The 13519-nt window shown below is 44.5% G+C and overlaps 2 long non-coding RNA genes across 2 annotated transcripts in view; one reads left to right on the top strand and one right to left on the bottom strand.

Moving 5' to 3' along the window:
* The window catches only part of LOC142049895 (uncharacterized), a 503625-nt gene that overhangs the window by 61485 nt on the left and 428621 nt on the right, over positions 1-13519 (bottom strand). The window contains exon 3 of the long non-coding RNA XR_012657853.1: positions 7820-7918. This is a non-coding gene — a long non-coding RNA (uncharacterized LOC142049895). The remainder of the gene's footprint in view (positions 1-7819; positions 7919-13519) is intronic.
* Positions 1-13519, top strand: part of LOC142049894 (uncharacterized) — a 316942-nt gene that overhangs the window by 297433 nt on the left and 5990 nt on the right. The gene's annotated exons all lie outside the window — the stretch shown is intronic.

Genomic DNA, 13519 nt, shown 5'->3' with positions numbered 1-13519 from the left:
AGGGGAATCTTTGCTCCAGCACCTGGAGCACCTCCTTCCCCTCCTTCTTCACTGACCTTGGTGTCTGCAGATTTGTTCCTCTCACATTCTCACTCCTCTCTCCCAGCTGCTGTTGCACAGCTGTTTCTTCCCCCTTTTTAAATATGTTATCACAGAGGCACTACCACCATTGCTGATTGGCTTGGCTATGGCTAGCAGCAGGTCTGTCTTGGAGCCTGCTGGCATTGGCTCTATCAGACACAGGGGAAGCTTCTGGCATCTTCTCACAGAAGCCACCTCTGCACCCCCCCCACTACCAAAACCTTGCCATGCAAGCCCAATACAATATCCATTCAGTGCTAGGAGGATACACACAAGCCTGAGAATTTACAGTGTATTATGGCTATTTTAAGTCAGTTCCTCTGTTAAAAGGAAAGCATCCTTAAAATAGTCATTATCCAACAGGCAGAAATCTGGGGTTAGCTGTACCTGACCTCGGTGCTATTCACTGTATTATGCATAGCATCAGGACATGCACAGTATTCCCTTGCATGTGTAATATTCAAATAGTTTGTGAAAGAAGGAAGCCTCTCCAGGTACGGTGGGATGGAGCAGGTTCAGAAGAGTGACAGGGTTGATTCATGTGGGATACATTCAGGATTAGAAATCTTTACAATGACCAGGACAGTTTAGGCTATGAAAGAGATGGCTGAAGGAGAATGATGGCTGTCCCTCAGGGGTGTTCCCAGTATGTCATGGGTGCAGTCCCCTCAGGGAGGTGTCGCCACTCTGGCGCAGGTTGCCCATGGGCTGCAGTTGCCTCAGAGGGACACCCTTTGGGGAAGAGTGCCTCCTCTCTCCAGCCATGTCTCTGGTGGCACAACCAGACACCCTTGGAGCAGGTTCTGCGGCCGCCTCTGGCTGAGTCTGGGGGCCTGCGGGGTCGTTGGCAGCAGTTACTGAGCTGTCTGGAACTGTCTGCGGCTGGCTCAGGGCAGTGCATGGCCACCTCCCACAAAGGGCACTGTTGCTGCTCTGGCTCCTTAAACCCTGCTGTTTACACACATTAACCTACATATAAAAGTGTAGGTGAGTAGTGACAGGAAAAAAAGCAAGCAGTGACAGGGAATCATGATGGCTAGTTATTGGCCTGGTTTGGCTCTGTCCCACTGGGACACTTTCAGGCAGCTGTGGTAGTTCAGGAGCCAGGGCAGGCAGGGCCTGTTTCTTCCCATACATGGTACGTGTGCTGCCATCCTGGTTTTGAGGCTAAATGTAATGTTTTAGATGCAGGCTGGCACGCCTCGGTGCCAGAAAGTGCTCCCAGGTATGTATGATTTATCAGGCCAGACATAGACTGAAGCAACCCAGTATCAAACATGTATTTCACTTCAGTATGAAAAGGACTGTCCTGACTATGAAAGATTACATTCTTTTAGTTAAAACTCTATTTGAGTAGAACTTAGCATTACATTATCAAGAGTATTGATACCTAATGTTACTCTTATTTCCTCTCTGCCAGAAGAGGCAGAGGGCCAGTAAAACAATACTTTGTGATTACTCTTGCCAATATTTTCTATCTTCCTTTGATCTGTTTTTAGCATGAGAAAGAGATTGAACAAAAAAAATGTTTTGACTGCTTAAAAAAAAGAAAAAAGGAAAAATTTTACTTGATTGTAAAATAAGATTAGATTCTTCCTAGTGTGTTAAAGGTGAGCATGTATTTCTTTGCTTGTTGTCATGCTTGGTAGTTAGTCTTGCACATGTAATAGGCTGCACACATTTTGGGAAAGGTCTATCTTGTTTTGTTCAGTCTTGATACAATCCCTAGGACTGAGGCAGCCAAAGTCCCTGGCTGTGCGTCCTCAATGCTAACACATAAAAGTAATGAATAAGATACTAGCAATTGGTTTGTAAGTTTATAATTGCAGTTATCAAATATACAAGCATAAGGAAAATATATTTAGTGGAAATATTCTTACCTGTCCTGGTTTTGGATGGGATAGAGGTAATTTTCTTGCTAGTAGCTGGTATAGTGCTGTGTTTTGGAGTTAGTATGAGAATAATTTTGATAACACACTGATGTTTCAATAATTAAAATAAAATAGTAATGATAATAATTATTATAATAATGTTATTATAATAATATAACAAAAAGGAAAATAACAAGAGAGAGAAATGAAACCGGAAAAAAAGGGAAAAAAAGAAAAAAACCAACCCACAAGCAATACAACTGCTCACCACCTGCCAACCAATGCTGCCGGTCCCCAAGCCACGATAGCTGTCCGCCCCAGGCCAAATCCCCCCAATTAATATACTGGGCATGACATCACATGATATGGAATATCCCTTTGGCCAGTTTGGATCCGCTCTCTTAGCTGTGCCCCCTCCCCTCCCAGCTTCTTGTGTACCTGGCAGAGCATGGGAAGCTAAAAAAGACCTTGACTAGTATAAGCACTACCCACCAACAACCAAAACATCGGTGTGTTATCAACATTGTTTTCATACTAAGTCCAAAGCACAGCACTATACCAGGTACAGTGATGAAAATTAACTCTATCCCAGCTAAAACCATGACACGAAGTAACAGTTACACATGATGGAGCCCTGCTTTCCTGGAGATGGCTGAACACCTGCCTGCCGATAGGAAGTAGTGAATGAATTCTTTGTTTTGCTTTGCTTGCATGTGCAGCTTTTGCTTTACCAATTAAATTGCCTTTATCGCAACCTACAAGTTTTCTCACTTTTACTCTTCTGATTCTTTCCCCCATCCCACAGGGGTGGGGGGAGTGAGTGAGCAGCTGTGTGATGCTTAGTTGCCAGCTGGGCTTAAACCATGACATTACCCAAATTTGCTTCTTTACAGCCCCTCCCCAGCCTCAATGCCTGACTGAGTTCCCCAGCTTTCAAGTCTCTGTCCATCTGTTCTAAGGCATTTTTCTGCATAAATGCTGGGCACTTACTTATGGCTGGATGGAAGTTATTATAAAAAAATATTTGCACTAAGTGAACTTTAGTTTCCCCCCAGAGGTCATGCTGTATTCTGCTAAAATCAGATTCCCTGTCTCCTGAAAACCAGGCTTTATAACTTTATCCAAAGAAAGATAGATAATCTAGCAATAGGAATATCTTTGCCTTCTTCTATGCTTTATAAACTGCTACAGTAACTTTACTCCAATTTTTATGTCAAAATCCCAGCATCCTGCTAGCCAACCTTCATTATCCAACACACAGCTGTGATTAATGACATTTCTAGTAGCAAGTCCTCAAAATTGTCTGACGTCAGTATTTGCATTGTATCAATACAGTAATGCATTGTCCTGGTTTCAGCTGGGATAGAGTTAATTTTCTTCCTAGTAGCTAGTATAGTGCTGTGTTTTGGATTTAGGATGAGAATAATGTTGATAACACATTGATGTTTTAGTTGTTGCTAAGTAGTGCTTATACTAATCAAGGACTTTTCAGCTTCTCATGCCCTGCCAGAGAGAATCTGGGACAGGGCACAGCCAGGACAGCTGAACCAAAGTGGCCAAATGGATATTCCATGCCATATGACATCATGCTGAACAAAAAAATTGGGGTGGTGCGGCTGCTGCTCGGGAACTGGCTGGGCATTTGTCAGCGGGTGGTGAGCAATTGCATTGTGCATCACTTGTTTTGTATATTCTTTTATCATTATTATTATTTTCCCTTCCTTTTCTGTCCTATTAAACTGTCTTTATCTCAACCCATGAATTTTTACTTTCTTTTCCCAATTCTCTCCCCCATCCCACTGGGGTGGGGGAGTGAGCGAATGGCTGTGTGGTGCTTAGCTGCCTGCTGGGTTAAACCACAAGAGTCTTTTTGGTGCCCAGTGTGGGGCTCGAAGGGTTGAGATAAAGACAGATCTGACCAGAGCATGTTAAAACAAATTCCTTATAAGCATTCATTATTAGGTTAATAGTTGCTCAGCGATTGTGATGATAAGGTCGAGTGCTTTATGGGTAAGGATGAGGGGGAAGGCCAACAAGGCAGCTATCCTGCTGGGAATCTGTTATAGACCACCCAACCAGGATGAAGAGATAGATGAAGCATTCTGCAAGTGTCTGGCAGAAGTCTCACAATTGGTAGCCCTTGTTCTTGTGGGAGACTTCAACTTACCGGAAATCTGCTGGAAAAACAACACAGCAGAGAAGAAACAGTCTAGGAGGTTCCTGGAGTCTGTGGAAGATAACTTCCTGACACAGCTGGTAAGTGAGCCTACCAGAGGACCTCCTGTTTACAAACAGAGAAGGACTGGTGGGAGATGTGGTGGTCGGAGGACATCTTGGGCTTAGCAACCATGATATAATTCTTGGTGAAGTAAGAAGAGGGGTCAGCAGAACCACTACCATGGACTTCCAGAGGGCAGACTTTGGCCTCTTCAGGGCAGTGGTTGGGAGAGTCCCTTGGGAGGAAGTCCTGAAGGGCAAAGGAGTCCAGGAAGGCTGGGCTTTCTTCAAGAAGGAAGTCTTGCAGGCACAGGAGAAGGCTGTCCCCAAGTTCCGCAAGACAAACCGGCAGGCAAGACGACCGGCCTGGCTGAACAGGAGGATTTTGCTGGCACTCAGGAAAAAAAGGAGAGTCTATCACTTTCTGGAAGAAGGGGCAGGCAACTTAAGAAGAGTACAGAGATCTCGTTAGGTCTTGCAGAGAGAAAATTAGACAGGCAAAAACCCAGCTAGAACTCAATCTGGCCACTATTGAAAGGGATAAGAAAAAATGTTTTTACAAATACATTAACAACAAAAAGAGAGGCAAAGAGAATCTCCATCCTCTATTGGATGTGGAGGGGAACATTGCCACCAAGGGTGAGGAAAAGGCTGAGGTACTAAATGCCTTCTTTGCCTCAGTCTGTAACCATCAGACAAGTTATCCCCAGGGTATTCAGCCCCCTGAGGTGGAAGACAGGGACGAGGAGTGGAATAAACCCGCCATAATCCAGGAGGAAGCAGTTTATGACCTGCTGAACCACCTGGACACTCACAAGTCTATGGGTCTGGATGGGATCCACCCAAGAGTGCTGAGGGAGCTGGTGGAGGAGCTTGCCAAGCCACTCTCCATCATTTATCAGCAGTCCTGGTTAAAAGGGGAGATCCCAGATGACTGGAAACTAGCGAATGTGATGCCCCTCTACAAGAAGGGTCAGAAGGAGGATCTGGGGAACTGCAGGCCTGTCAGCTTGACCTCGGTTCTGGGGAAGATTATGGAGTGATACATCTTGCATGCGCTCACCAGGCAAGTGCAGGACAACCAGGGGCTCAGGCCCAGTCAGCATGGCTTCATGAAAGGCAGGTCCCACCTGACCAACCTGATCTCCTTCTATGACCAGGTGACCCACCTAGTGGATGAGGGAAAGGCTGTGGATGTTGTCTACCTGGACTTTAGCAAAGCCTTTGATACTGTGTCCCACAGTATCCTCTAGAGAAGCTGGTGGCTCATGGCTTGGACGGGTGTACTCTTTGATGGGTTAAAAACTGGCCGGATGGTGGAGCCCAGAGAGTTGTGGTGAACAGAGCTAAATCCAGTTGGTGGCCAGTCACAAGCGGGGTTCCCCAGGGCTCAGTTTTTGGGCCAGTCTTGTTTAATATCTTTATCAATGATCTGGATGAGGGGATTCAGTGCACCCTCAGTAAGTCTGCAGATGTCACCAAGTTGGGCAGGAGTGTTGATCTGCTCGAGGGTAGGAAGGCTCTACAGAGGGACCTGGACAGGCTGGATTGATGGGCCAAGGCCGACTGTATGAGGTTTAACAAGGCCAAGTGCCGGGTCCTGCACCTTGGTCACAACAACCCCATGCAACATTACAGGCTTGGGGAAGAGTGGCTGGAAAGCTGACTGGCAGAGAAGGACCTGGGGGTGCTGGTTGACTGCTAGCTGAATATGAGCCAGCGGTGTGCCCAGGTGGCCAACACGGCCAACAGCATCCTGGCTTGTATCAGGAATAGTGTAGCCAGCAGGATTAGGGAAGTGATTATGCCCCTGTACTAGGCACTGGTGAGGCCACACCTTGAATATTGTGTTCAGTTTTGGGCCCCTCAGTACAAGAGGGACACTGAGTTGCTGGAGCATGTCCAGAGAAGAGCAACAAAGTTGGTGAAGGTTCTGGAGAGCAGATCTTACAAGGAGAGGTTGAGGGAGCTGGGGTTGTTTAGTCTGGAGAAGAGGAGGCTGAGAGGGGACCTTATTGCTCTCTACAACTACCTGAAAGGAGGTTGTAGCAAGGTGGGTGTTGGTCTCTTCTCCCAAGTTGCTAGTGATAGGACGAGAGGAAATGGCCTCAAGCTGCATCAGGGGAGGTTTAGATTGGATATTAGGAAAAATTTCTTCACTGAAAGAGTGGTCAGCCATTGGAACAGGCTGCCCAGGGAGGTGGTGGAGTCTCCATCCCTGGAGGTATTTAAAAGACCTGTAGACATGGCACTTGAGGGCATCATTTAGGAAGCATGGTAGTGTTGGGTTGATGGTTGGCCTTGATGGTCCTAGACATCTTTTCCAACCTTAATAATCCTTTGATTCTCTTGTCTCTTCTCTTCTGTAGTGGTTTAGCCGGCAGCTCAGCCCCACACAGTCGCTCGCTCACTCCCCCACCGGTAGATGGGGGAGAGAATCAGAAGGGTAAAGCTCGTTGGTCGAGATAAGAACAGTTTAATAATTAAAATTAAAAGAAACAACAACAAAAATGCAATGTGAAGGAGAACAACGAGAGGCGCGAAACCTGGGGGGGAGTGAAGGGGGAGGGGAATGAACCACCGAAACAAACCGCACTTGACGCAGCTGGTCACCGCCCACTGACCCGACACCACGCCTCTCCCAAGCCGCAAACTGCCCCCCCTTAATATATTAGTCATGGTGTCACATGGTATGGAATGAACATGCCATTGGCCAGTCGGGGTCAGCCACCCCTGCCGTGGCCCTGCCCCTCCCAGCCCTGCCACGTGGCAGAGCGGGGGAAGCTGGAAAGGTAGCTGACCCCCCACGGTGAGGAGAATTAACCCCTTCTCAGTCAAAACCAGCACTACTTCTCCTCTTCTCCTCTCCTCTTCTCTTCTCTTCTCTTCTCTTCTCTTCTCTTCTCTTCTCTTCTCTTCTCTTCTCTTCTCTTCTCTTCTCTTCTCTCCTCTCCTCTCCTCTCCTCCTCTCCTTCTCCTCTCCTCTCCTTTCTCTTCTTCTCTCTCTTGTCTTTTCTCTTCATTGAATAGCAAGGACCTCAGTGCACATTCCCATGGATCTGCAATGATAATCTTATTCCAAGGCAGAGCCTGAGCATTTTCTCCTATCTTCTGTTTCTTTTCTTTTAACTAATTATTTATTTATGCAAAGACCTTTTCTTATTTCAGTATCTTCCTAGTTTTCTCAAAAGCCTTTGCAGAAAACCTTCTCCAATCCCAAGCAGGTTATTAGCTAATTCAGAACTGTGTAATGGTTCAAAGAATTTTATTAGATTTGTGTGGCATAATTTCCCTTTAGAAAAGTTTATGTAGCTGTTTTAAAGAACAAATTTATTAAACTGTCCATTTTTGGTTTTAATTTCTCTTTATATTGTATCTGTGTGTAGACTTATTTAACATGTTTTTCCACTTTTGACTGTCACATTACATTTTTCCATTGATTTACATCTACTTGTATTTCTTGCAATTTGACAAACAAGTAAGGACTAAAAGGAGATGAATATTTCAAAATTAAGTACCCAGCCTATGAAGAGTTCAGTGATGCAGAAGGGTTCTTTGCGCTCTGAACAGACAGATGTATGAAACACTGTGGCAGTCAATAAATCTAATGCCATTCAATTTTGCAACACAACTTTACTAAGGGATGACACCTCCATCTGCAAATTCTTTATAGTCTTGAATCTTGATTGCAGTGAAGGTGGTCAGCAACACCTGGTAAGGTCCATTCCACTTCTCTCCTAGCAGATTACCTGAAAAATTCTTAACATAAACTCAATCTCCAGGGCTAAATGGGTGGATCGGATGACCTAACCCTTTGGCCCTGGTTCCCAAAACACTTTTATTAATCTTTTCCAATTTTTTTCTTAAGGACATAACATAATTTCATAAGTAATGATCTCCTAAATGGTTCAAATCCTCTCCTTGGTACTTAGCCTGATATGGTCTTCCATATAGTATCTCAAAAGTGCTCAAATTTTCTTTAGCCCTAGGTTTTACACATATTCAAAGTAGTGCGATAGGTAGCGCTTGGTACCAATAGAGGCTTGCTTCCTGGCATATCTTTGCTATTTGTTGTTTTATCATGTGATTCATTTTTACTACTTGTCCACTGGCTTGCAGTCTGTAAGGTGTAGGTAATTGCCAATTGATTCCCAATAGCTTGCTGACTTGCTGCACTACTTCTGCACAAAAATGTGTACCCCGTCTGATGAAATTGTCGTAGGTACCCCAAATTGGGGTATTATTTCATTTAATAGTATCTTAGTAACCTCCCTCGCTTTATTTGTTGTACAAGAAAATGCTTCTGGCGATCTGGAAAAGGTGTCTGTGAGTACCAATAGGTATTTATACCCTCCTTTTCTTGGAAGTTCTGAGAAACCAATTTGCCAGTGGTCCCCCAGTATATTTCCTTTCCCAATATTCCCCAATTGTACCCGGTTGCCTGCATTAGGATTATTTTTCAAACATACTTTGAATTAAGGTTGGATTAGATGATACCTGAGGTCCCTTCCAACCTGATTGCTGAGTCACCTGCCAGAGTGTAGTATATACATTTCTCCCTATTAATTTCCAATTTAAAAAGTTATACAGGGAGTCTGCCCCTCAGTGTGTTCTATTATTATTTTCCTCTTTAACAGTTCCCCATATCTGTTTGGCAGGAATTATAATTCGGCTGTCACTCAAATAGGCCCATCCTCTGGAGGGAACCCGCCCTCTCATTTCTTCTATTCATTCTTTGTCGGCCTTAGAATATTCAATATTTTCTTGGTCACCTAGGCTCTTACTTGTGTTATCTGGAATTAAGGCTAAAATCTCTTGCATGCTCTTCGCTGCCTGTTTAGCCTCATAGTCAGCCAATCTATTACCTTTTTCCTGTTCAGTGTTACCCTTCAGGTGTCCTCGACAGTGCATGATGGCAACTTTGGTTGGCAATTGGACTGCTTCTAATAAGCGCAGGATTTCCTCAGCATGCTTAATCTGCCTTCCTTGTGTAGTTAGTAGCCCTTGTTCTTTCCATATTGCTCCATGAGCACGGACAACTCCAAAGCTCCAAAGGCGTATTTGGAATCTGCCCATATATTTATTTTTTTCCCTTTTGCCAGCTCCAGGGCCCTCATCAAGGCATTAACTTCAGCCTTTTGAGCTGATGTTCCAGCAGGTAGTGACTGAGATTCAGTTATTTCATTCACTGTTGCTACTCGTATCCGGCCTTTCGAGTACCTTGTTGGACGAAGCTGCTTCTGTCTGTGAACCAGGAATCTTGTGCATCTTCCAGAGGTTCTTCTTTCAAATCTGGTCTGCTAGAATATACAGCCTCTATGGTCTCTAAGCAATCATGTCTCAATGACTCAGATGTCACCTCACTGAGGAAAGAAGCTGCATTCAATATTAGTATCGTCTGCTTCAACTAGAATGGCCAGGTATTGTAGAAATCGGGATGGGGAAAGCCAGTGATTCCCTTTCTGTTCCAACACAGCTGATACTGTGTGTGAAACCAGTACTGTGATCTTTTGGCCTAAGGTGAATTTACAGGCCTCCTGAATATTCTCTTGAATATTCAGCCGCCACAGCTTGCAGGCACCCTGGCCACCCCTTGCTTATTTCGCCAAGCTGTTTAGAAAAATAGGCCACAGCCCTTCTGTAGGGTCCTAGCCCTTGAGCTAGGACTCCCAGAGCTATACCTTGTCTGTCATGGGAAAACAGCCAGAAAGTTTAGTCACATCAGGTAGTGTAAGGGACTAGAAACTTGTCTCAACATTGTTGGCAGGACAAGTTTCACTACCAAAGTTTAACCACGACGGCAACTGAGCGGGACAGTTTGGTCACCGGGGCAGCCTGTTGAGTCCGGTCCGGCAGGAGTGTGTGTGTCCTGTTGTCTCTGGAGTACATGCTCTCTGCGCATGCGCCCAGGCCCAGGGTTGACTGATGGGGGGGCTCAGACCCTCTAGAACTTTCTAGCACCCTCTAGTGATGGTACTGGGCATGCGCCCCACCACTGAGTGGGAAGTGTGGATATAGAAAACAGTCATTGACTATGCAAGAGGACAATGCTATGAAAAGGGGAAACCAGGGGAGACCACAAGGAGCATTATGGAACATCCCCCCACCTCCGGATTCGAAGATACACTGGATGGGCCGACTGCACGGACAGCATGGACTGACCAAGCACACGGACTGCTGCAGATCTGTGGTGGTAGCTATTGCAACACTCTCGTGCTCGCTCTCTCTCTGTATCTTTTTCTTCCTTTCTCACTTTCTCTGCTTTTCTCTTGCGTATTTATTTTTGGCCAAATAAAGTGACTTGGCACTTGACTCCGTTTTGAGTCTTAATTCTGTTCCCAGGAATGTAAAAGGAACCTAGTCACGATAAAACATTGGAGTCAATCAGAAGTTACGCCCAGCCACCCCCAACCTCCCAGAATTATCTGAGGTCAGTTGGAAAGCAAGGGGGTTTAACCTCTGCCAAATCGTTCAACCCAACAGTGGATTGTGACAGGTAGGCCCAGGGCCAGGGCCTTCATTAGTTCCTTTTTATGTGTCTTGAATGCATTTTGAGCTTCTTTGGACCAGGCTAATCGAGTGGGGTTGTTCTTCAAAAGTTCATACAAAGGTTTTACTCTTATTCCATAATTATAAATACATAACCGGCACCAACCTGTCATTCCCAAAAAGATCTTGAGTTCTTTCACCATCTGAGGGAGGGGGGTGCTGCAGATGGCTTCTTTTCATTCTGTTCCTAGTTCCCGTTGTCCTCCAGATATTTCATATCCAAGGTAGGTGACTTGTTGCCGCACCATCTGACTTTCCTGTTGAGAGACTCAATGCCCATTTAGTCCCAAAATGTTCAACAAACTGGTAGTCCATTGTATACAATCAGGTTTTGTTTTAGTTGCTATTAATAAGTCGTCCACGTACTGTAAAAGGACTCCTTCCCTGGAGGGAGGATCCCATGTTTTAAGTTCTCCAAAGACCATTGGACTGTTTTTAAAACCTTGGGGTGACACTGTCCAGGTAAGCTGAGTTTTCCTACCAGTGGTAGGGCCTTCCCATTAAAATGCAAATATATTTTGACTTTCTTTGGCTAAAAGCAAACAGAAGAATGTGTCTTTTAAATCTAATACTGTAAACCATACTTGATTATCCCGTAATTTATTAAGTAAGGTATAAGGATTAGCTACCACAGGGTGTAGGTCCTTAATAATTTTGTTCACTTCTCTTAAATCTTGTACTACCTGATAAGTTCCATCCGGCTTTTTTACTGGTAATATAGGGGTATTATATTCTGATTCACATTCTATTGATAGCTTGTGCTGTCAGAAGTTATTAATTGGTCCTTCTATTCCCTTTCAGCCTTCTAACTTCTAACTTCATTTTTCCAATGTCCTTCCTCCCAACAATATGCACACTGATTCTTTCCCAGTTCCTCTCTATTTCCAAAGGGCCTTCCCTTTCCTCGTCCTTTAAATCCTCCTCTGTTTACCATTCCGCTCTGTTCCAAGGCTGCCACCGTAGCTGTCGCCATCACTTTCGTCAGTTTTCCTCTATCCACATTCTCCCGATCCCTCCAAACTTTCCATGCCTCCTCAAGCAATTTCTCTAAGTTTCTTATTTCTGGTTCCTTTAGTTTCTATAGCTTCTTTCTTATATCTGTAGATGATTGCCCCAAAAACAGAGAAACAAGTTGTTGTTGTCCCACATCCAAGGAGGGATCTAGGGTAGTGTCTTTTCGCATGGCATTTCTCAATTGATCCAAAAATTCAGTAGGGGTCTCTTTCTGCCCCTGTTTGACAGCATATAATGCTGACCAATTTACAGCTTTTACATTCTCTAATCCCAATTTTATCCAATCTTGGTATCTTTTTAATAATCTATCATCACGCCTGTCATTGGGGTCCCAATGTGGGTCAGTCAGGTGAATGTAATCGTCCACATTCCCTTGTAAGGTTCCCCCAGTAATTTGGGCCTGCACATGAGTTCGTGCAGTTTTAATACTAATTGGTTTTCTGTTTCCGTCATTTCCCCCAAAATCAAATCTACATCTGTCCAATCAGGGTCCTGGTTTTTTAATATTAATTCAAATCGTTTTGCCACTCGAGAGGGGTCATCCTGGTATCCCCTAGCTACCTCTTTCCAGGCATCTAAATCAGTAGTGGAGAAGGGTACTTTTACTCTAGCCGGCCCTCCTGCCCCCATTACATCTCTTAATGGAGTCAGGATTTGTGGAGTTTTCTTTGTTCTACTCCTGGTCCGTGCTGTAACAGGAGTAAAAGCACTTATTGCTCCTTCCTCCTTGATGTTATAATCCGTTTCAGATAACAATGATGGATGAGGGAGAGACAGATTAAGAGGTGAAGGGGGGCAGTCCCAAATCCTCGGGTTGATCTTCTATCTCCTCTCGCTTCTTTCTAGGGTTTACTGTTTTCAAACACCTCTGCCCAATATTACATGCTGAACAGCATCTTATTTTCTCCTGCTCCTTCTTTTCACTTCTCTTTCCTTTTCTAAAGATAAAACCAGGGCATCTTCTGGTGGAATATTAATACCGCAATCTCTCTGCCACTATGGATGATTCCGCAAAGTGGAAAACATATCTGCATACATAACCTCATCCCACATTCTTTCTTTCCTTAAAAAAACATCATCAGCCGCAATACAGTGTTTTCTTATTCACACTCCCACCTGATGGTCCCCCTATATCTTTCCAGTGTGCTAGGATACATCCTAGGGGGCTTTTCTTTGGAATTACGCTGCTCTGATTTCCCCCCATTCCATTTTCTTATTTATGAGGCACACAGGATGTCAATGTGTACATAGATAGCACAATATTGGTCTGTAATAAAGTTAACAATTGCTTTGTTCCGGTCGTACCCTTCATGGGACAGTGGAACCAAGGGTCAGAACTCCACACTCGCTTTGTAGCTATGCTATATTGCAGTCACTCATTCATTCACCAGTCACACCAGAATTAATTCAGCTCATTCATACTTAGTTATCAGTTTTACAACGCCTGATGGGTATATCCAAATTCAGTGTCAACAAGCCAGTATCTGAGTTCAGTATCACTAAATCCATACCACCAGAAGTACAAAACTTATGCAGTTACATAAGTGTACCAATACCAAAAGTATGTTACTGCAAAAGTATGAAGCGTAAGCTGCACCTGTACCCACATACTAAATACCAGAGTACACTACCCATGATGAGCGTGCACCGATGTAGGGAAATAGACAGGGATCGGCGACCGGAAGATCATGCGCTGTGACGGAAAGATAGACTCCTCCCCATAGGAGTGGCAGGAACAGGAAGCGCAAGAGCTATATAAGCGTGTGACACAGCTAAATAAACGGACA

The sequence above is a fragment of the Phalacrocorax aristotelis genome, chromosome W (genome assembly GCF_949628215.1).
Source record: "Phalacrocorax aristotelis chromosome W, bGulAri2.1, whole genome shotgun sequence".
Lineage (NCBI taxonomy): Eukaryota > Metazoa > Chordata > Aves > Suliformes > Phalacrocoracidae > Phalacrocorax > Phalacrocorax aristotelis.
This window is presented reverse-complemented; position numbering and strand designations above follow the sequence as displayed.